The sequence below is a fragment of the Rousettus aegyptiacus genome, unplaced genomic scaffold (genome assembly GCF_014176215.1).
Source record: "Rousettus aegyptiacus isolate mRouAeg1 unplaced genomic scaffold, mRouAeg1.p scaffold_m13_p_1, whole genome shotgun sequence".
In the NCBI taxonomy this organism is placed as follows: Eukaryota; Metazoa; Chordata; class Mammalia; order Chiroptera; family Pteropodidae; genus Rousettus; species Rousettus aegyptiacus.
The window spans coordinates 87,624,400-87,646,041 of record NW_023416284.1 but is presented as its reverse complement, the minus strand read 5'-3'; the positions used below and the strand labels follow the sequence as shown (position 1 = coordinate 87,646,041).

The 21,642-nt window shown below is 36.1% G+C and overlaps 1 pseudogene; it reads left to right on the top strand.

Moving 5' to 3' along the window:
- The first annotated feature begins 6,812 nt into the window (after window positions 1–6,812).
- LOC107504237 overlaps window positions 6,813–21,642 on the top strand; it is a 36,480-nt pseudogene continuing 21,650 nt past the window's right edge.

Sequence of the window (21,642 nt, the reverse complement as noted above, 5' to 3'; positions counted from 1 at the left end):
AAGATTATATGTTTCTAGAAATTTATTCATTTTTTTAAAGTTGTCCAATTTGTTGCCATATAATTGTTTATAGTATTCTTTAACGATTCTTCATATTTTTGTGGTATGAGTTGTAATCTGTCATCTTTCATGTTTGATTTTATTTATTTGGTTTCTCTCTCTCTCTCTCATCAATTTTATTTATCCTTTCAAGAAATTGGCTCTTAGTTTCATTGTCCCCTCCACCCCCTATTTTTTAAGCCTCTAGTCTATTTACTTCTGCTCTGATTCTTATTTTTTCCTTCCTTCTATTTACTTTGGGTTTTTGTTATTTTTCTAGTTTATTTAAATGTACAGTTAGAGTGCTTATTTGGGATTTTTCTTATTTCTTGCGGCAGAACTGTATAGCTATGACCTTCTCTCTAAGAACTGCTTTTGCTGCGTTCCATACATTTTGGAAAGTTGTGTCTTTATTTTCACTTGTCTCAAGTAGTTTTCGATTTTCTGATTAATTTTTCTCTTTGATCCATCGGTTGTTTAGTAGCATTTTGTTTTGTCTCCATGTATTTGATTTTCTCCCCCAGTTTTCTTCTTCTAGTTGATTCCAGTTTTATGCATTTGTGGTCAGAAAATATACTTGATATAATTTTAATCTTTGTTTTAATGTCTATTTTGCCTGATATGAGTATTACTACCCCAGGTTTCTTTTCATTTCTATTTGCATGGACTATCTTTTTCCATATCTTCACTTTCAATCTATATATGTCTTTTGATCTAAATTAGTCTCTTGTAGGCAGCATATAGATGAGTCTATTTTTTTTTTAATTCATTCAGCTACCCTATTTCTTTTGATTGGAGCATTTAATCCACTTACATTTAAAGTAATTATTGATAGGTATGCACTAATTACCATGTTGTTAATTGTTTTATGATTGTTTTTGTAGTTCTTCTCTATTCCTTTCTTCTTCTCTTGATCTCTTTCCTTTTGGTTTGCTCGTTTTTTTTTAGTGTTTTGTTTGAATTACTTTCTCTTTATTTTTCGTGTATTTTTGTAGATTTTTGGTTTGTGGTTACCAGGAGCTGCATATATATCCATCTACATCCATAGTAGTCTATTTTAAACTAATTGACATTTAAGTTTAAAAGCTTTCTAAAATAGTTACATTTTTTACTTCCTCTTCACGTTTTATGGTTTTGATGTCATATTTTATATCTTTTTGTTTTGTGTATCCCCTATTTAGTGAATAAATAAATTTTACTACTTTTGTCTTTTAAACTTTACATTAGCTTTTTTAAGTGGTTGAGTCACTGTGTTTATTATACATTTTCCTTTACCGGTTGAGATTTTACTTTCCTGTATATTCTTATTTCTGGTTACGGTCTTTTCTTCATAAAGAAGACCCTTTACCATTTCTTGTAAAGCCAGTTCAATGGCGGTGAACTCCTTCAGTTTTTACTTGTCTGAGAAACTTCTTTTCTCCCTTTAATTCTGAATAATAACCTTACTGTGTGTAGTATTCTTTGGGTTCATCTTTTTTGGAATTCTGTGCTTCCTAGACCTGGATGTCTGTTTACTTTTTAGGAAAACAGATTTTCCAGATTAGGAAAGTTTTCAATTATTATTTCTTTAAATATATTTTCTGTCCCTTTCCCTCACACTTTTCCTTCTTGGATCCCTTAATGCAAACATTAGAGCACTTGATATAATCCCAGAGGTCTCTTATACTAGCCTTACTTGAAATTAAAAAAAACTTTTTTGTTCTGATTAGGTGATATCTACTATTTCATGTTTCTCTTCCATTTTTCTGTATTAACTAATCTGCTATCAATTCTTTCTAATGCATATGTCATTTCTGTTATTGTATTCTTCATCTGTGATTGATTCTTTATTAAATTTTCTAATTCTTCATTGAAGTTCTCTCTGAGTTCTTCTATTCTACTCTCAAGTTTGTTGAGTATTCTTATGACAATTTCTTTGAATTATTTATCAGGGAAATTATTTATCTATGTTTCAATAGAATTTTTCTCCTAGAATTTTTCTTCTTCTTTTATTTTGGGCATACTCCTCTGTCTCCCCATTTTGTTTGACTTTCTGTGTTTGTTCCTATGAATTATATTAAATAGCTATCTCTTCCAATCTTAAAAAAGTGGTCTCGTGAAGAAGTGGTCTCTGTGTAGACTATTTGCTGGCTAGTTCTGGCAGTCGGATTAGAGTCTGGGTGTGTGTGTATAATGCCTGGTATGCCACCCAGCCAGAAGGAGTGTATTTTGACCAGGGTGGTAGTTAGTTCCCTGTTGTTCTGGTTTTCCACAGCCAGAACAAGTTTGGGGCAGGGCAGCCTGATGTGTGTGCACTTTTTTGTCCTTCTTTGTCCTAGCTGCCCAGTGTGTACATAGTGTACCCTGTTGTTTTATTTGTCTGTTGTCTGGCCCAGGTCTGGGTAGGCCTACTCTGTGCGTGTATGTTGCAGCATGCCAGAACTTCTGTGCTTTCTCTGGACAGGGCAGCCCCATGTGCACAAGCAACAGCATCCTAGTAGTTCTCTACTTTCTCTGGATGGGGCACCATTATAGGCATATACCGCTGCATATTGTTATTTCCTTACTTTCTCCAAGCAGGGAAGCCCTATGTGCATGTGTAATACAGTGAGTATGTGCAGCAGCACCCTGTTGTACATGCTGAATCAATTTCTGGGTGGACGGGCCCTGTGTACATGGGATATGGCACTCTTTTACTCCTGCTGGAGCTAGCTCTGAAAGGAGTGGCTGGGGACACACTACAGTGGCCTGAAGGTTGGCCAGAGCACCTGGATAGAGCTCTTGACTACTGTCCAAGTGAAGAGAAACAAACAGTTGTTCTCTCTGGTTTCTCTGGTCCTTGAGAATTCTCTCAGCTCCTGGAGAGCTTTCACGGTTACCAGGCCTTAACTATGGGGTCTCTCCCTCTTGTTTGTTGTGCAGAAGCTGTTCAGTTGTCTCCTAGCTGCCTTTCAGGAGAAATTTTTCTAACTATGGGTGTATGTTTAATGTGTTCTTGGGAGGCGGCAAGCTCAGTGTTCTCCTATGTCACCACCTTGAACCTGCTTCCTATTATTTTTTTAAAAAATATTATCTGTGAGATCCATTAGGAAAAATAGGAGATTTTTGTAACTTTAATTTCTTTCCTAAAACTATATAGGTCAAATAACCTATATAGTTTTTCTTCTCTCCAAATAAAGGAAAATAGCTTTATTTAACATTTTTGTAAGTGACAAATTTCCTCGATTTTTGTCTGATAAAGTATTTATTTCTTTTTAAGTTTTGAAGGATAATTTCATTGGATACTGAATTTTAGGTTGGTGTTTTGTTTTTTCCCTAATACTTAAAATATGCTACTCTACTCTTCTTGCTTGCATTATTTCTGAAAAAAAGAAAAATTCAATGTAATTCTTATCCTTGTAATTTTGTAGGTAAGTTCTGGTTTATTCCCTGGCTTCTTTCAAGACTTTTTTCTTCATTTTTAAAAAATTAGCGAGTTGATATTTGTTTAGAATTTATTTTTTAATATGATAGGTTGGTCGTTATTTTGTGCAGTTTAGTTATGATATGCTGAGGTGCAGAGTTTTTGGTATTTATCATATTTTATAAATTCTGAACTTCCTGAGTCTGCAGTTTGGTGTTTGTTCTCAGCCATTATTACTTCAAATATTTTGTTTGTTTGTTTCTTTCTCTCTTTTTTCTCCTTGTGATAAAATACATATGCTACAATTTTTATAATTTCCTCTACAGTTCTTAGATTCTTTTCAATCTTTTTCATTCATTTTTTTCTCTCTACATTTCAGTTCTGGAAGTTCCATTCACTAATTCTTTCCTTGATTCTTTGACATGTAAGTCTATCGATAAACCCATAATACATATTTATTTACGTTATCGTTTTTTTATTTCCAACATTTAAAAATTCTTTTATAGCTTTTCCATCTCTCTGCTTACCTTAGCCATATGTTTTTGAATATCATTTACTTTTTTCATGATATCCCTTAAAATATTAATTATAGTTATTTTAAATTCCTGATCTAATATTTGTAAAATCTCTGCCATTCTAGTTCTGATGCTTGCTTTGTATCTTTAGACTATGTCCTTTGCTTTTTAGCCTGCCTTATGAGTTTCTGTTGAAAGCCAGACATGATATATTGGGTAAAAGTGAGGTAAGAAGGTCTTTTATATGAGCTTTTATGTTTATCGGCTAGGAAATAGGCTATATTTTACTATTTGGTGGAGCTGTGATGTCAAAAGCTAAGTATTCCTCTAAAGTCTTTGTTTTTGTCTACCTTGTTTTTATTGTTTTCTAAAGACCTCTTAAACGAAGTCTGTGTATTATAGTTCTTTTAGCTGCAATTCCCTGTTATTATACTGGAGCTTTACTGATATGGTGGAAAGGTTTGGAACAAGGGAAGCATTCTCTAGTCCTATAATTAAGCTTTAATCTTTTTGTGAGCTTGAATTTTGCTTCTTCCATGTTGGAGGGCAGAGGGAGCTGGAGTTGGGTATTGCCCTTCCTCCAGGTCAGTCAGACTTTGTTAAAACTTTAGTAGGTTAGACAGTGGTAAAATAGTTTCCCTTGAGGGCAGGTCTTGTTAGGAATTCTTGCTTGTAAAGGAAGTTTTATGTGTAATTGCTGTTTTTGTGTGTGCTTTGTGGTTCTTTTATTTAAAAAAAAAACTAGATTTTTTTCATTCATTCATTCATTCATTTATTCATTATTCATAAGAGTGCTGTAACTCCATGCCAGAAGCATGAGAGCTTTTTATCTGACTTTCAAAGTGAGAACTTGGTAGAGCTTTTGGAAATAAAACTCAGAAAAGTATGAATTTCTCCTAGGATAGAGCCATCTTGGAGTTTTCAACTCTGAAACTACTCTACAGCGAGTCTCTAACAATTAATTAATTATAGTTTAAGTTTTCCTACCCAGGTAATGGTTTCAGCAGCCAGTTTTCACTCCTGGCTCCTGGTCCTGATAAATTATAATTTCCTTTATTCACCCATCTTTCCAGTTTTCAGGCAGCAGTTTGTCCTGGGACCTCAATCCTCTGAAGCATCTAAAAAGAATTGTTGCTTTTCAGTTTGTTCAGCTTTTTTTCTTGTGAAAATGGCAGTGATGACAAGTTGGACTAAAAGCCAGAAGTCCTATTTTCATCTTTTTGATTAATACATGCTTGGGATTAAAGGAAAAAGTAAAATCTTACAAAAGTGGTATGGGAAGTAGAAGAGGCTCATAATTCCAGTCCGAGAGATAACAACTTTTGACAACTAGTGTATAACCTTGTAGATATTTTTAATGATAATACCAATAATGGCTTTTCAGAAATTGCAAGGGGTCCATGTATCTACATTTTTTTAGTCTTCCAACATTTAAAAAAATGCAAAAGGAAGATCTAGAAATTTGAACATATTTGAAATATTTACAGGTGAACTCTTTTAACACCAAAGAAACATATAATAATTGTATGTATAATGTACTTTGGCAGTATCAAGAAAAGTCTAAATTTAAGCCTTCATAAAATTGAAACTGAGTTTAAATGGCCCTCATTGATACTAACAGCTCTTTATCAATCTACCTACATGTGTGTTTAAAATAATAATGTTTTTGTGCCAATTTACATTCCCACAGCTGTATTTCAATACACTTGCTTTTCAACACTCAGACTTTTTATTGTTAATTTTATAAATATTAGTTAATTTAATGGAAAGTATTATATTATTATTTTAATTGGCATATCTTTAAATATATGCGAAGTGGAGATTTTTGTATGTTTTTTAGCTATTTGATTTTTTATTTCTACGGATTGCCTATACAGGTTATTGGTTCATTCCCCCTCCCAACTTCCCCCACCTCCCATTGATTTTAGATGGTAATAATGATAAAGCTAAGCACTTACATGGTGATTCTAAATGCCAGACATTTTAAAGCACTTTACATATTCATTCGATCCTCACAGAAATCCTATAATGTTATTTATTAGCTCAACAGATAATTTAAAGTAGTCTCTTGTTGTACCTTATGGCTCTATTATTAAAAATCTAGATTTGAAAATTTATTCATTCACTCACTCAAAAATAGTTACTGTGTGTTTACTACAATACCAATGCATTGAATATAATATGGTGAATAATAAAATATGATCCTTGTCCTAACTCAAGGCTTAAGAAAAGTCATAGCAGCTGACCTCATTCAAAAAATAAATATGATGACTGCATTTGTATTGGCAAGAGTAGGAGTTTGTTGCTTTTTTGTTACACATATGAGAACATTAAAATGTTGAAGAAAGAATCTGAAAATAGGTCCCTGGATTTAAAGGTTGTCACCTATGACAGAAAGAAATAATTTGTACAGGACATAGATACTTGTCTCTTACTAATTTAACTCCTTTCCTGCTGAAGAAAATCTCTTTCCTCTGGCTCATGTTTTTTTTCATGATTCTAACGGCAAAATAAGCGTCTACCCAGAACTTTCCAGATTTTCCAGGTTTGATTACCTTTATCTCCACTCATTCCTTGCCTACACATTTTTTTCAGGGGGACAGGCCTTGTTTCTTAGCTCCAGCTGCAAGAAACTTTTCCGGGTGCTTGGGGGTGAGGGCGTTTCGCAGTTTCTGGGGAGGATGGGGTCAGACGTTCGCTCCATTTACCCAGAGCGCTGAGACGTATGAATAAAGGCGGGACATTAAGGACATTCCACCCCCGACCCCCACACCTCTCCCGCAACCTCCAGCCTTTCTCTCCCACGCAAGTTTAGATTCCTCCTTGGGCCCCTCCACCGCGTGCAGACCTTTCTTTGCACTTTTCCCACAACAAATATGGCGATTCATATTGAATTGGTAATGCCAGCGACCCACCCAGAGTTTCTCTCCAATTGGAGGGCTAGGAAGGCTGAGAATGCTGGGACCGCGCACTCCGCGGCTGCTGGCTTTCGAGAAATTTCCAAGGCTGGCTTTACAGTTTGCGGTAGGTAGGTGGTGAGAAAGAGAACTTCGTTCCTACAAAGCATACCAGAGTGAATAGTCTCGGTGAAATGGAGATGTTGAGAAGGGTGAGAAGGGAGCCAGGATATGAAAGTTCACTGCAAAGAAATTGCAACTCTGAGCATGGGGTTTAGGGTTAGGAACCGCGGACAGGCCGTTGAACTTGGAGGTTTTTGAGGCGGTGTTGTCTCCATCACAGGACTTCCTGCACTGCTAGAGTTTCTCTGGCCTACCACTGAAAAGTTCCTGAGGTCTCTGAGAGTAAGGCCTATTTCTAGTCTGTCTCCTTGCTGGTAAACTCTTTTGTGTGCTTTGAAAGCTGAATGCGAAGGAATCCGTTACTTCCCACTTGAAAGTATTTGGTTCATGTGTTTGAATGGAGGAGAATGGAATAGTGCTGCATAGGGCTACAAATGTGTAAAGCAGAGGAATGTTATTTCACGTTCATATGCCATCCCAAGAACATATAAAAGATTCTCTTAAGAGGTCCCATGGAGATTTGATCTTGAATGGCTGTGGTCAAAGTCCAGAGTGCTAACCATTATACCATAGGACCAATATAGAAATAACACACACAATCCCAGTTGTTACTTAAATACTTCCTGGATAACTACAGCAGCTCTAATCCAGAAGAGTTAGGTCTGGATTCAATTAGACCAATATGATAATAAAATCTAACGCTTTTTTTATTGCTGAAGAAGAGACAAAGGGCAAAATGTAATTCAGGACAATCGAGATCCTTGCACTTCTGTTGGGAAAACAGCAGGGCAGATCCAGATTTTGTGAGGCTTGAAGCTTAACTTAGGGGGTCCTCTTTAAGAAAAAGAATAGCTATTAACACAAAATTAGTTATGGCTACTTCAAGTCATATATAAGTTATCTGAGGACAAATTGGAATATAAAGGGGCAGCAGTTTCAGCTAATTTTAATTATAATATACTTTTGCAAGTTTTATGAAAACATGTTCATACAGGGCAGCTCCAAGGCCTTGGGAAAGAGCCTGTATAAGTGCCTGGTCTTACACTTACTGAGGCTCATGATAAATACTCCTCTGAAGGGCAGTTTGGCAATATCTATCAAAATAACCTCTAGCTCAGTAATTTTTCTTTTAAAAAGCCATCCTACAGAAATACAATAAAAAATAAAAATATATGTCTTAGGATGTTCATTGTAATATTTTGCAATGTCAAAAACTTGAAAATATGCCCAACCATTTAAATGAAATAATATACAACTACTAAAAAGAATGGGATATGTAGGTACTCACATGTTGGCCTGGCAGCTTTAGTTTAAGTTTCAAACAAACAAAACTGAACAATTTGCTTGATTGTAATATATAGTATGATCTAATTTTTGTAGGTCACAAATTGTGAGTTTATGTATTCAATTTTAAATAGGTTAAAAGACTATATACCAAACTCTTGGCATGCATTTTTCTGTGAAATGAATTTCAGGATGGAGATTTTTACTTTTGGCCATGCTCACTTTTGTGATATATACAGTTTGTTTACAGGTGTATATCACTTTAGTAATTTAAAATGCAAATCTACAAAAGTCAATGTCCTTCAGTAGAGGACTTAGAAATCATATTTACTCCATGTTGACTGCCTACTGCTGTGCTCAGCATGGCCATGATCATATTGTATAGAAAATGAAAGAGGTAGAAGATAGAATCACTGACTGCAAAGACTTAATGGTTGATCAGGGGACAACCACCAAAGATAAGCGCAATGTGTTCATAGTAGCTAGGAAAATAAATGAGGAGGCTCCATCTCTGTCCTTTGAAGATCTGATGCCTCAGGCATATAGACAAAAAATTTATATACAATTTCGCTGGGTTTAGTGACTCACTCAAGACAATGCACAGATGCCGAAGGTAAGAATTTTTTATTTAGAAATTTCCTAAAATCTGATTCTTCAAAGCCTTTCAAATAAGAAATTACAAAATATGAGTGAAGTAACAGGAGAGAATAGGAAAGTGGAGCCATTAAGCAATTAAACAAATATTCCTTGGGCATCTGTTATTTAGTAGGTGTTCTAAACAAGGCTGTTGATGGAGAGGAGGAAGAGGAATCAAGGGTGGTACTTGCAGTGATTCCTGCACTTTCAGACCTCTGGAAGCAGCCTTTTCCTCTTGCAAGGGCGTTTTCTATTTAGTTAACTTCATCCGGTCTAACACTGCCAGTTCTATGCACCTTCACATACCTTGCCTGCCGCTGCCTGAAGGAGCATGTGCCAGGTGGGAATTTTCTGGTTGCTCCATACTTAAGTGACTTACTAGGCTCTGAAGAGACCTCCAGATTTTTCTTATTAGTTTTTTGGGGGCCAGTTTCCCACAGCCATTTACAGTCACGACTCACAGAACCAGAAGGAGCAAAAATAGCTACTACTGGGATTAGAGAGAAGCTCATTTTCTATGGATCTTGGTTTTCCCATCTATAAAATGGAAAGATGGGACTAGCTCTCACAGTTCTTTTTCAAGTCTGATTTACAGTGACCTGGAAAGGAAGGACTGGCCTGAAACTAGCTAGATAAAGTCCAGAGAGGAACCTACAAATTAAATGACTTGGGATGCTCTTGTAGTTTTGTCTTTAGAACGCCGCACTGAGTACCGCTAATCTGACTGCGGTCAGCGTTTTATCACCGAGACATGGAAGCCCAGAGCAGCCTCTATACTACTAGCTCTGTTCACACCGTGACTCTTTCCACTGGATGACAGATAACTGGGCAACTCGGGAGTTAAGTCTGTACCGTTTACGGAGAACTTGCCTTGGGTTTACCCGATTTCTGGCGTTATCACGACCACCGAGATGATTGTACCAGCGGGCATCCTAGAGCGGACTGGAAGTTTGCGCGTCTCACCCAGCCAAGCGGGAACGAAAAGTGGCTTGTGTTGGGGATGTTTGAGGAGCCGCACCCTCCGTCTGGTAAGGTTGCTCTACGTCGACTTATCAGGCTTTTTGCTAGATGGTCAGAGTCCCTCCGAAGCGGAAGCTGCGGTCAAGGGGAACGGTCCGTCTGCGCGGCGACAATCGGACCTCCTCTTCTGACAGCTCGTGGTGTGGAAGAAGCCCCTCGCTCTCTCCGTGGGCCAGGCCTGCAGGGAACTCTGAGTGACCATCTCTCTGATTGGCTTGGCTTGTGTAAACACGCTTAAATTAGGAGCAAAGTATCCTTGAAAACCAGTTTTCTGTCGCTCAGTTTGTGACCCTGCACCTTTTAGTGAGTAGTTCTGTGCTATTTCTGGTCTTGTCAGAATTGCTCGATTAACTGCCCTGTGTTGTAAACAATTTTTTTTTAACTGCATCTGTAATTTTTCTGTTTTAACAGTATTTTTTTAAAAAAATTTTAATATATTGAAGACTTTCTGGCGAAAGATTAGGTGGGAACCTCAGGTAAAATTACCCATCTGATTAGACCCAAATTGGAGAGAGCCTTCTTTTGAGCTGTTCAAATTCAAGATGGCGGCAACCTCCACGAACCAGCTTTGGCTGGCCAGGCTTCAGAGGAACAAGGGGAGATTATGAAAGTAAAAGTTAAAGAAGAAGGCCATGTTTGGGATCAAGAATCCTGCTTACAGAAGAATTTGTCTCATACCAGGGAATTCTCTCCTCAGTGCTTCAGGCAGTTCTGTTATCAGGAGACACCTGGACCCCAGGAGGCTCTGAGCCAACTGCAGAAACTTTGCCATCAGTGGCTGAGCCCAGAGATACATACCAAAAAGAGCAGATCTTGGAATTGTTGGTGCTGGAGCCGTTCGTGACCATCCTGCCTGAGGAGCTCCAGGTTTGGGTGTGGGAGCACAATCCTGAGAGTGGAGAGAAGGTAGTGACTGTGCTGGGGGATTTGGAGAGGGAGATTGATGAACCTAGACAGCAGATGAGAAATTAGAGGTGCCATCTTCTGTGAAAATTTTGAGTGCATGGGTCCAAGGTGGAGCAAGTGGGGTTAACCACACTGGTAGCTGCAAATTTTGGTTTTGGGGATTATTTGATCATTGGTGTAAAGGAATAGATTCATGCCTCACCCTTTCTTTATGCCTCTTTCTAACAAGATAGTGTCACCTGTAAGGTAAAATCCTAGGTTTAATATTTATTTAATGTTGTTTTGATTATCCTTGTGTATTTTACCAGGTTGCTATAGTTTTATTAGTGCTCTGGTGGCAAAGTTGTATAGATTTTAAATAGTCTACCCAGTAACTTTATTTTCTCCATAAATCCTCTTTTTTTCTCTCTTTAAAGCCCTGGTAATTTTTTTTTTAAATCTTTTAAAAGATTTTTATTTAAATATAGCTATCATGCAGTATTATATTAGTTTCATGTATACATCATATTATTCAACATTTATATAACTAAAGAAGTGATCACCATAAGTCCAGAAACCATCTGACAACCATACAATGCTATCACAATATTATTGACATTTCCTATGCTATGCACTCATCCCCAAGACTTGTTTTATACATGGAAATTTGAACCTCTTATTCCCCTTCACCCCCACCTCCTTTTTAATTTTTCAATTGTAGTTGATTTTCAATATTATTTTATGTTAATTTCATGTGTATAGCAGAGATATTTATATAATTTATGAAGTGATCCCCCTGACTAGTACCCACCTGGGACTATATTTAGTTATTACCATATTATTGACTATATTTCTTATGTTTTGCATTCCACGACTATTTTGTAACTACCAATTTATACTTCTTAATCTCTTCACATTTCTCACCCTACCCCCCAACTCCCTGTTATCTGGTAACCATCAATTTGTTCCCTGCATTTATGAGTCTGTTTCTGTTGTGCTTGTTCATTTATTTTGTTTTTAAGATTTCACATATAAATGAGATTATATGGTAATTGCCCACCTCTGTCTTACTTATTTCACTTAGCATAACACTTTCCAGGTCCATCTATGTTGTTGCAAATGGTAAGACTTCATTCTTTTTTTATGGCCTGATAATATTTCATTTATTCACTTCTTCTTTATCTAGTTGTCTATTAATGGGCACTTAGATTGCTTCCATATCTTAGCTATTGTAAGTAATGCTGAAATAAACATAGGGGTGCTATATCTTTTTGAATTAGTGTTTTGGATTTCGTTGGATAAATATCCAGAAGTGGAATTGCTGGGTCATAAGGTCGTCCTATCTTTAATTTTCTGAGGAACCTCCATACTGTTCTCCATAGCGGCTGCAACAATTTGCAATCCCACCAACAGTGTTCAAGGGTTCGCTTTTCTTCACATCCTCGCGAACACTTGTTTGTTGATTTACTGATGATAGCCATTCTGACAGGTGTGAGGTGATATCTCATTGTGGTTTTAACTTGCATTTCTCTGATGATTAGTGATGTTGAACATCTTTTTATATATCTATTGCCTTTTTGGAGAAATGTCTAGTCAGGTCCTCTGCCCATTTTTAAGTTGGGTTGTTAGTTTTTTTGGTTGCGTGAGTTCTTTATAATTTTGGATATTAACCCCTTATTGTATATATCATTGCAAATATCTTCTCTCATTCAGTAGGTTGTCTTTCTGTTTTCTTGATGGTTTCCTTGGCTGTGTGGAAACTTTTTAGTTTGATGTAGTCCCATTTGTTTATTTTTTTTCCCTTTCCCTTGCCCTAGGTGACATATTAGAAAACTAAGAGCAGTTGTCAGAAGAGTTTACTGCCTATGTTTTCTTCTAGGAGTTTTAGGTCTTACATTTAAGTTTTTAATCCATTTTGAGTTTATTCTTATATACGGTGTAAGAAGGTGATTTAGTTACATTTTCTTTGCATATATCTATCCAGTTTTCCCAGCATCATTTATTGAAGAAACTGTCTTCACTCCATTGTATATTCTTGCCTCCTTTGTTATAGATTAATTGACCATATGGGTGTGGGTTTATTTCTGAGTTCTTTATTCTATTCCATTGATCTATGTGTCTTTTTTTATCCCAATACCATGCTGTTTTGATTATTATAGCTTTGTAGTACAGTTTGATATTAGGTATTCTGATACCTCTTCATTCTTTTTTCTCAAGATTGCTGTGGTTATTTGGGGTCTTCTGTTGTTTCATATAAAATTTAAGATTATTTGTTCTAATTCTGTGAAAAATGCTGCTGGTATTTTGATAGGGATTGCATTGAATGTCTAGATTGCTTTGAGTAGTATGGACATTTTAATGATGTTAATTCTTCTAATCTGTGAGCACAGTATATACTTCCATTTATTTGTATCTTCTTCAGTGTCTTTCTTTAAAGTCTTATAATTTTCCTAGTATAAGTCTTTTATCTCTTTGGTTAAATTTATTCCTAGGTGTTTTATTTTTACTGATGCAATTGTAAATGGAATTGTTTTCTTAATTTTTCTTTCTGATAATTCATTATATTGGTGTATAGAAATGCAACTAATTGTGAATATTATTTTGTATCTTGCTACTTTACTGAATTCATTTATCCGTTCTAAGTTTTTCTTTGGTGGTATCATGTTGTCTACAAATAATGATAGTTTTACTTCTTCCTTTCCAATTTGGATAGCTTTTATTACTTTTTCTTGTCTGCTTCCTGTGGCTAGGACTTCCAATACTATATTGAATACAAGTGGTGAAAGTGGACATCCTTGTTTTGTTCCTGATCTTAAGGAAAACGCTTTTAGCTTTTTTCTGTTGAATATTATGTTAGCTGTGGGTTTGTCATATATGGCCTTACTATGTTGAAGTATTTTCCCTCTATTCCCACTTTGCTGAAAATTTTTATCATAAATGGATACTGGATTTTGTTGAATACTTTTTCTGCATGTATCGATATGATCACATGATTTTTAGACTTCATTTTGTTTACTTGGCATATCACGTAAATTGATTTGCAAATATTGAACCAACCTTGCATCCCGGGAAAAAAATCTCATTTAATTATGGTATGTGTATTGCTAAATTCATTTGAAATATTTTGTTGAGGATTTTTGCATCTATGTTTATTAAGTGTATTGGCCTATAATTTTTTTTTTTTTTTTTTTTTTTTTTTTTTGCATAATGTCTTAGTCTGGCTTTGGAATCAGGGTAATGGTGGCCTCATAAAATGAGGTTGGGAGCCTTCCATCCTCTTAAATTTTTTTGGCTAGCTCGAGAAGGGTAGGTGTTAATTCTTCTTTGAATATTTGGTAGACGTCACCTGTGAAGCCATTGGGTCTAGGACTTTTATTTCTGGGGAGGTTTTTGATTACTGATTCAATTTTGTTAGTAGTAATTGTTCTGTTCAGATTTTGTTTCTTCCTGATTCAGTCTTGGAAGAATGTATGTTTCTAGGAATTTATTCATTTCTCCCAGATTGTCAAATTTGTTGGCATATATCTGCAGTATTTTCTTATAATTCTTTGTATTTCTTTTGTTGTGTCAGTTGTCACTTCTTCAGTTTCATTTAATTTTATTTATGTGGGTTCTCTTTTTCCTTGATGAGTCTGGTTAAAGATTTATTAATTTTATTTATCAAAGAACCAGCTCTTGGTTTTATTGATCTTTCGTATTGATTTTTAAATTCTATTTTGTTTATTTCAGCTCTGATCTTTATTATTTCCTTCCTTATTTTTCTAGCACTGTTAGGTGTAAGGTCAGAGTATTTCACATTTTTCTTGTTCTTGAGGTAGGCCCATATTACTCTGAATTTTCATCTTAGGACCACTTTTGGTCTGTCTCATAGATTTTGGGTTGTTGTGTTTTTGTTTTCTTTTGTCTCAAGGTATCTTTGGATATCTTCCTCGATCTCATTGTTAACCCGTTTATTGTTTACTAGCATGTTACTTAGACTCTTATGTTTGTGGGTTTTTTTTTTTCTTGCAATTGATTTCTAGTTTCATACCTTTATGATCGGAGAAGATGCTTGGTATGATTTCATTCTTAAATTTATTGATCTGTGTTTTGTGGCCTGACATGTGATCTGTCGTGGAAATGTTCCATGTGCACTTGAAAAAAAATGTACATTCTGCTGCTTTTGGGTGAAATGTTCTAAAAATATCAACTAAATTCATCTTGTCTAGTATGTCATTTAAGGTTTTAGTTTCCTTATTGGTTTCCTGTTTAGAAGATCTAACCCTTGATGTCACTGGAGTGTTAAACTCCCCTACTATGACTGTATTACTGTCACTCTCTCCCTTTATGTCCGTTAATATTTGCTTTATGTGTTTAGGTGCTCCTACATTTGGTGCACAAATGTTTACAAGGGTTATATCCTCTTGTTGTATTGACCTTTTTATCATTATGAAATGTCCTTCTTTCTTTATTATTATAGGCTTTGTTTTAAAGTCTATTTTGTCTGATATAAGTCTTGTTACTCCAGCTCTTTTTAAATCTATTTGCACGAAATATTTTTTTCTATCCCTTTACTTTTAGTCTCTGTGTGTCCTTTGATATGAAGTGAGTCTCTAATAGACAGCATATGTATGGGTCTTGGTTTCTTATCCCCATGTCTTTTGACTGGAGCATTTAATCCATTTACATTTAAAGCAGTTATTGCATTTCTTATAGTACTGGTTTGGTGGTGATGGATTCCTTTAGCTTTTCTTGTCTGGGAGGCTGTTTATCTCCCCATCAGTTTTAAATGGTAACCTTGGTTGTGGGTCCCTGCTTTTTGTCACTTTGAATATGTCCAGCCAATCCCTTCCAGCTCTCAAAGTTTTTTTTTGAGAAATCAGCTGAGTCTTATGAGAAATTCCCTTGTAAGTAACTAATTGCTCGTCTCTCGCTGCATTTTAGATTCTCTGTTTGTCTTTAACATTTAGCATTTTAATTATAATGTGTCTTGGTGTGTTTTTATTTGGGTTTATCTTGTTTGGTATCTCTACACTTCTTGGATTTGCATATCTGTTTCCTTTACCAGGTTAGGAAAGTTTTTCATAGCTGTTCTTCGAATATGTTGTCAATCTTTTGTTCTTTCTCTTTCTGGTTCCTCTATGATGCAAATGATTTTATCCTTGATGTTGTTTCAGAGGTCCCTTAAACTGTCTCATTTAAAATTTTTTCTTTCCTTTTGCTGTTTTGATACCTTCTCTTCTAACTCACTGATTTAGCTCTCTTCTTCATTTAATCTGCTCTTGATTCTTTCCAGTGTATTCTTCATTTCATTATTTTATTCTTGATTTCTGAGTGGTTTTTTTTATGGTTTTGTGTATTTTTTTAATGCTTACTATCTCTTTGTTGATGTTCTCACTAAATTTCTTAAGCATCTTTATAACCAGTGTTTTACAGTTTTTACATGGTAAACTGCTTGCCTCCATTTCATTTACTTCTTTTCTTGGAGTTTTGTTCTGTTCTTCCATTTGGGACATGTTCTTTCTTTTTTTGTTTCCTCATTTTGGCTGCCTCTCTGTTTGTTTCTATGTATTAGGTAGATTTGCTATGTATCCCCATTTTTTCAGGGTGATCTTATGTAGTATGTGCCCTATAGAGCCCAGTGGCTCTGTTGGCATTTTAGTGAGTGGGACTGACTCTTAGGTTGACTGACTATGGCCATGACCACAGCACATGAGTTGCTTTGTGGTTGGTGGCTGATCTCATGGAATGGGATTTGCCTCAGCAGGCTCTGGCGCTTCCAAAGAACATTCTTTGGGTGTGCCACTTGTGAGGCTAATTGGGTGGTGTTCTCTTGTGGTTGAACCTGGCTACCAGGTGTGCTGGTTTAAGGGCCCTTTGCGAGGGGCTCTTGTATAAGCCAAGGTCAGCCACTGCCTAAGACTGGTCCAGGGTTACCTGGTAGGAGCTACAAAGTGATCTGTGGTTGGTAGTTGCCTATGTTAGACCTGGAGGTGTGTCGGACAGGCCATGCTGCAAACCAAGTCTGGCTATCACCAATTTGGGGCCTAGTGTAGCTCAGCAAATGTGCAGTGGGCCCTGAGGCCTACTACTACCTACATGGGGCCTAAGACTCCCTAAGAAAGACTGTGTAAGTGAATACTGGCTACCTGCAGGTTGCTAAAACAGCCTCTGGTGGTGTATAATATGGTGGGATGGAGTTGCAGATTGGAGTGAGTGGTTTACAATAGGTTAATGCAGATTCAGATTTGACCTCAGTCCTGAGCCTGGGTTCACTTCACAAAAGTCGCAGAGCCCACCGAGGCCAGTTGCCACTTACCTGGGTCCTGTGGGCCCCTGAGAGTTCTCCAAAAAAGACTGTAACATGGGCCAACACTGGCTTCTTGCCAACCAGGGAAAAACCTCTGGTGTTTTGCAAGTTAAGTGGAGCAGGATCCCAGAGTGTTACCAAGGTGGAAGGAGCAGATCTCACCAGGCCAATGAAAGCTTAGATTTAGCCATGTTGGGGGAGGGCTCAACACAGGAAGTATGACATCTGCCCTCTAGCTACACAGGAAGTGGTCTCGATACAGGGACAATGGCAGCTTTCCCTCCAGGGCTTACTCTGTAGCCACACAATTCAGTCTCTTCCTGTATGTCTCTGCTACCTCTTGAGCCTCAGCCCCTCTGCCAGAGCCCAGGCTGAGTTCCTGGGCATGAGAGAGTCTGTGTGTGGGCCCTTTAAGAGGATGCCTGGGTTTGTAGCTGCCTTCTGTCTGGCCGGATGGATGGAATCCCCACTAATTTTCACAGCCAGTAGTTGTGGGGACTTCCCTTCCTGGCACTGGCGCTTTGGGCTGTGGACCTCAGTGTGAGACTGGGACCCCTTGCTCTTCAGGAGGACCTCTGCAACTGAGGTATCAGTCCCAGTTCTCTACCATCACACATGGGTATGGGGCCAGCCTGTTTTGCATCTCTGCTGCTTCTACCAGTTGAGGTTGCTTCTTCTTTATATCCTTAATTATAGGACTTCTTTTCAGCTAGTCTTCAAATGGTTCTCCAGGTTGATCTATAATTTACCTGTAATTTTAATGTGGTCACAGGAGGAGGAAAGCACAGTGTTTACCTACTCTGCCATCTTGACCAGAACTCCAGTTCTGTTGTATTTTTGGTGCAGTTTTACAGAAAACATTTTTTTAAAATGAGTTTATATATATAATAGCATAGATCTCTGTATAGGCAGTCTGTTTTCTCTAATCAGCACATTTTTTTCCCTTTGTTTCAAATAAACTATATATTTATTTTTCCTGATACAGTTTTCTTCTTCTAGCTTTGTTGAAAAATGCAGCCGTTGCTAGAACTCGGTGTTTGAGCAGTCTTGGATTATATTCTGAACATATTTGATAGCTTTTCATATGACTCAGGGTTATAGATATTGCCTAGTCTTGTTGAATATCAGGTTCTCATGAATGTTTTTTCATTTTTTTATGTGTGATTTTTGAAAGAAGGGGGGAAATGCCATTGTTGCAGATAGTTTTAGCTGCCAATCCAATACGTAGTCTTCCTTCTTTTTTCCTTAAACAATATCCATTTTGTATATGTTGGCAATGTACCTAATTAAATATTTTTTCAACTTTCCTTGTTCTAGAGTTGTCCATGGAATATACTTCTGCCCAGGGAGAAATAAGCATATTTTCTGAGGAAGCTTTTACTTGTATTATAAAATGGGACAGATGTATTTAGTTCTGCTTTTTCTTATTTCCTGTCTGCAACATGAATGCAATATCTTGAGCTGTAGTAGCCATCTTATGACCATGAAGTGATGATAAGCATAAAGAAAAATACTGATATGTTAAGAATGGCAGAGCAGAAATATAAATGCAGTGTCCCTGAAAAAAACAGTTAGGTGAGTCAATGCCAGCAACTGCCCTCCTCTGGACTTCTTGTGACAAAAATAAACTTTATGTGACAAAAATAAACCCCTATTTGTTTAAGCCACTATAAATTGGGTATTCTAACTAATTGGGAAATATATGGATTTCTAATGAATACAGCCATAGTTATTCTACCATTTTAAAACCAAAAGTTTCTTATTAGAAATTTAAAAAAAATCAAATCTAAGAATTGTATAGTGAAAGGTAAATGACTGTCATAACCAATTTGAAGTAATTTAAGTTACGTAATTTGTTATTACCATCCTCTTTACATTTCTGTGGTAGAGGCAGAGTAGAATTCCTTCTATTCCAAGAACAGGCTTACCTGCCTTGGATTGTTCCCTCTGATGGTAGAGAAAGTAAGAGGCTAGATATGTGTGTGTGTGCACATAAGCTTGTGTGGTGGGTGCATCACAATGAGCCATATTCATATTTTGTCTCATATCTTAGTTACTTTGTTACCAAAACCCAATATTTTGAGTCCATCTGCCTGTGTGCACTGGCTGAAAGAAATGCTCAAGCAGGAATTCACGGTGAAGAAAAGAAGTAGGTTATTATTATAGAATTGGCCAATCTGAAGTGTGGGCAAGCTCATGATCAGAAAGACCCAATTCCGTGATGGCATGTAGGTTACAGGTTAAATGCGGCAAAATCACAAGACATTGTGGGGTAGGGATTCAGCTTGTGTTAGGATTTGATTAGGCAGAGGTGAAGTAATGGTAATAAATCATTTCTTCAGGTCTTGAGGACAGCTCTGAGGTCTGCTTTGGTATCCCTCTGACTGTTTTCATGGAAAAATAGCCAGGGGGTCATTTTGCATAGGCTTCATTTGACATAACTTAGGTTAAGATGTTATCTTTAGCCTGCCAGAGATCCAGACCTTGTGACCATTAGTCATGTCTGGACTATTGTCTTCTGCTGCTTCAGGGAGAAGCTAGATCTAGGAGGTGTAGGAAGAGAAAATGATTTCTAAAGCTATAGTCACAAATAAATTAAATTATGAGGACCCTTGGTTTTAGCTCTAAGAGCTGTTTGTGCTTATACTAACTTTACAGAATTGATAGCTTATTTACTTACAAGCAGTGGGTTACTCTTTCTTTCAGATGACTTAGATCCCTCACTCAGGGTCCTGTTTGCCCTAGTTTTGAAAAGATTTGGGGAAACTGAAATGCATGCTATTGTATTTTACAAAGCAAGCTACATGAGATAGTCTTAGAATCAGAGAAGGGAAAAACTTACCAAAGGAAACTGGCTCAACCATTTTCTGAATTTTGTTTTAAAAGAAAATTGATTCAGTTTCTTATATATTTTATAAGTTTAAAGAGAGGAAGTAAATTTATAATACAGTGTCCAGATTGAGGGAAAGGAGCATGATAAATTCATTAATTCTCACTATGATATTTAATACACCTTTGCTTTTATTTCCTTTCAAATTGATATTTGAATTTAATTGATCAAAATTCATATTTTCATTTCATTTCCAATATCATTGAATATTTCCTTTTGTAACATTCTGATTTTTGTGCAATTTGGATTCAGTATCTGTGGATATACATACAGCCATACAGCAGAAAAAGTTCTATCCCTGACATCTTTTAAATGCTTTAAACTATTTCACCATCTTGTTCTGCTTGGTGAATCTATATTATTAGAGTTCATATTCCAACAGTATTTGTTCTTCACTGATCCACTGGTCTGTAGAATTGAGGGGAGGGGGGAAGATCAACTTTGTTTTTATATAATCTAAAATAGTCATGATTTAATATTAGTGGCTCAGAAAAGTTTTCTCCATAATGTTTTATGTTTTTAATCCTAATCACTATGTACCAAAGTCATTTTAGAAACTTCTTTATTCAGTTGAGGATAAATTTCGGGAGACTAGGATGATGATACTAGAAACAAATAATTTCTTTCCATGGATATTGCTGAAGAATATACAATTATTTGTAATCTACTATACATTTTAAAGCATAACATTTTCATTAGCTGACACCTGACCTCTGTTTTTCCTTTTTTTTAAAGAGAAAAAAAAATCACGACAGCATTTAGCATAAGAAATGATTAGATGTTGCAAATACACAAGTCAACACCTATATTAACTTTCCTAGTCCAGCAAAAATTAGATAATTCTGCTTTATTGTGAATTATAGAATAACCCTAGATTATTTAAACCAGCATTTCTTTTCATTGTACACAAATGGAGATTCAGTCAATGAGTTTAAATAAATCAGAGCATGCAAATCAATAGTATTTTATGGTAATTTAGGTTGTGTCACAACTTCATTCAGGACTTTGTAATTTAGATTGATTAATAACATTTCTAAGGCAATATTAAGAACTTACATGCACATTATAATTGACTTTTGTATTTATTTCATTGCACAGATACCCCAATGGAAAATTTACAAAAGACCTGAACATGCACTTCTCCCAAAAAGTATTACCCATTAGCTAATTAAATTTTAAAACAATGAATCAATCTTAGTAATCAGAAAGTGAAAATTAAAACAACATGCAATACCACTTTATTTCAATCAGATTAGATTAAATTAAAAATGCTAACATAAACAAATTTTGGTAAGGATGTTGAGATGCTGAAATGCATATGTACTACTGGTAGGAATAAGTTGTTATGACCACTTTGGAAATATCTACCATGTATAAATGTACTGCATAATCCAGGTAGCCTACTACAAGGTATATTTTTAACAGAAACACATTCAGAGACATTTAGGATAATATTTATAGCAGCAAGCATTATTATAATTGCCCAAAATTAATAACTCAAACACCCATTAAAAGTAGAATGGATGAATTTATTATGGTGTATTTACACAGTTGAATAGTATTATAACAATGAAAGTGAACAACTACATTCAACATTGTGGATGACTTTCACAAACATAATGTTGAGCAAAAGAAGCCAGACCAATGATATATATTGTATAATTTTGTTTATGTAAATTTCA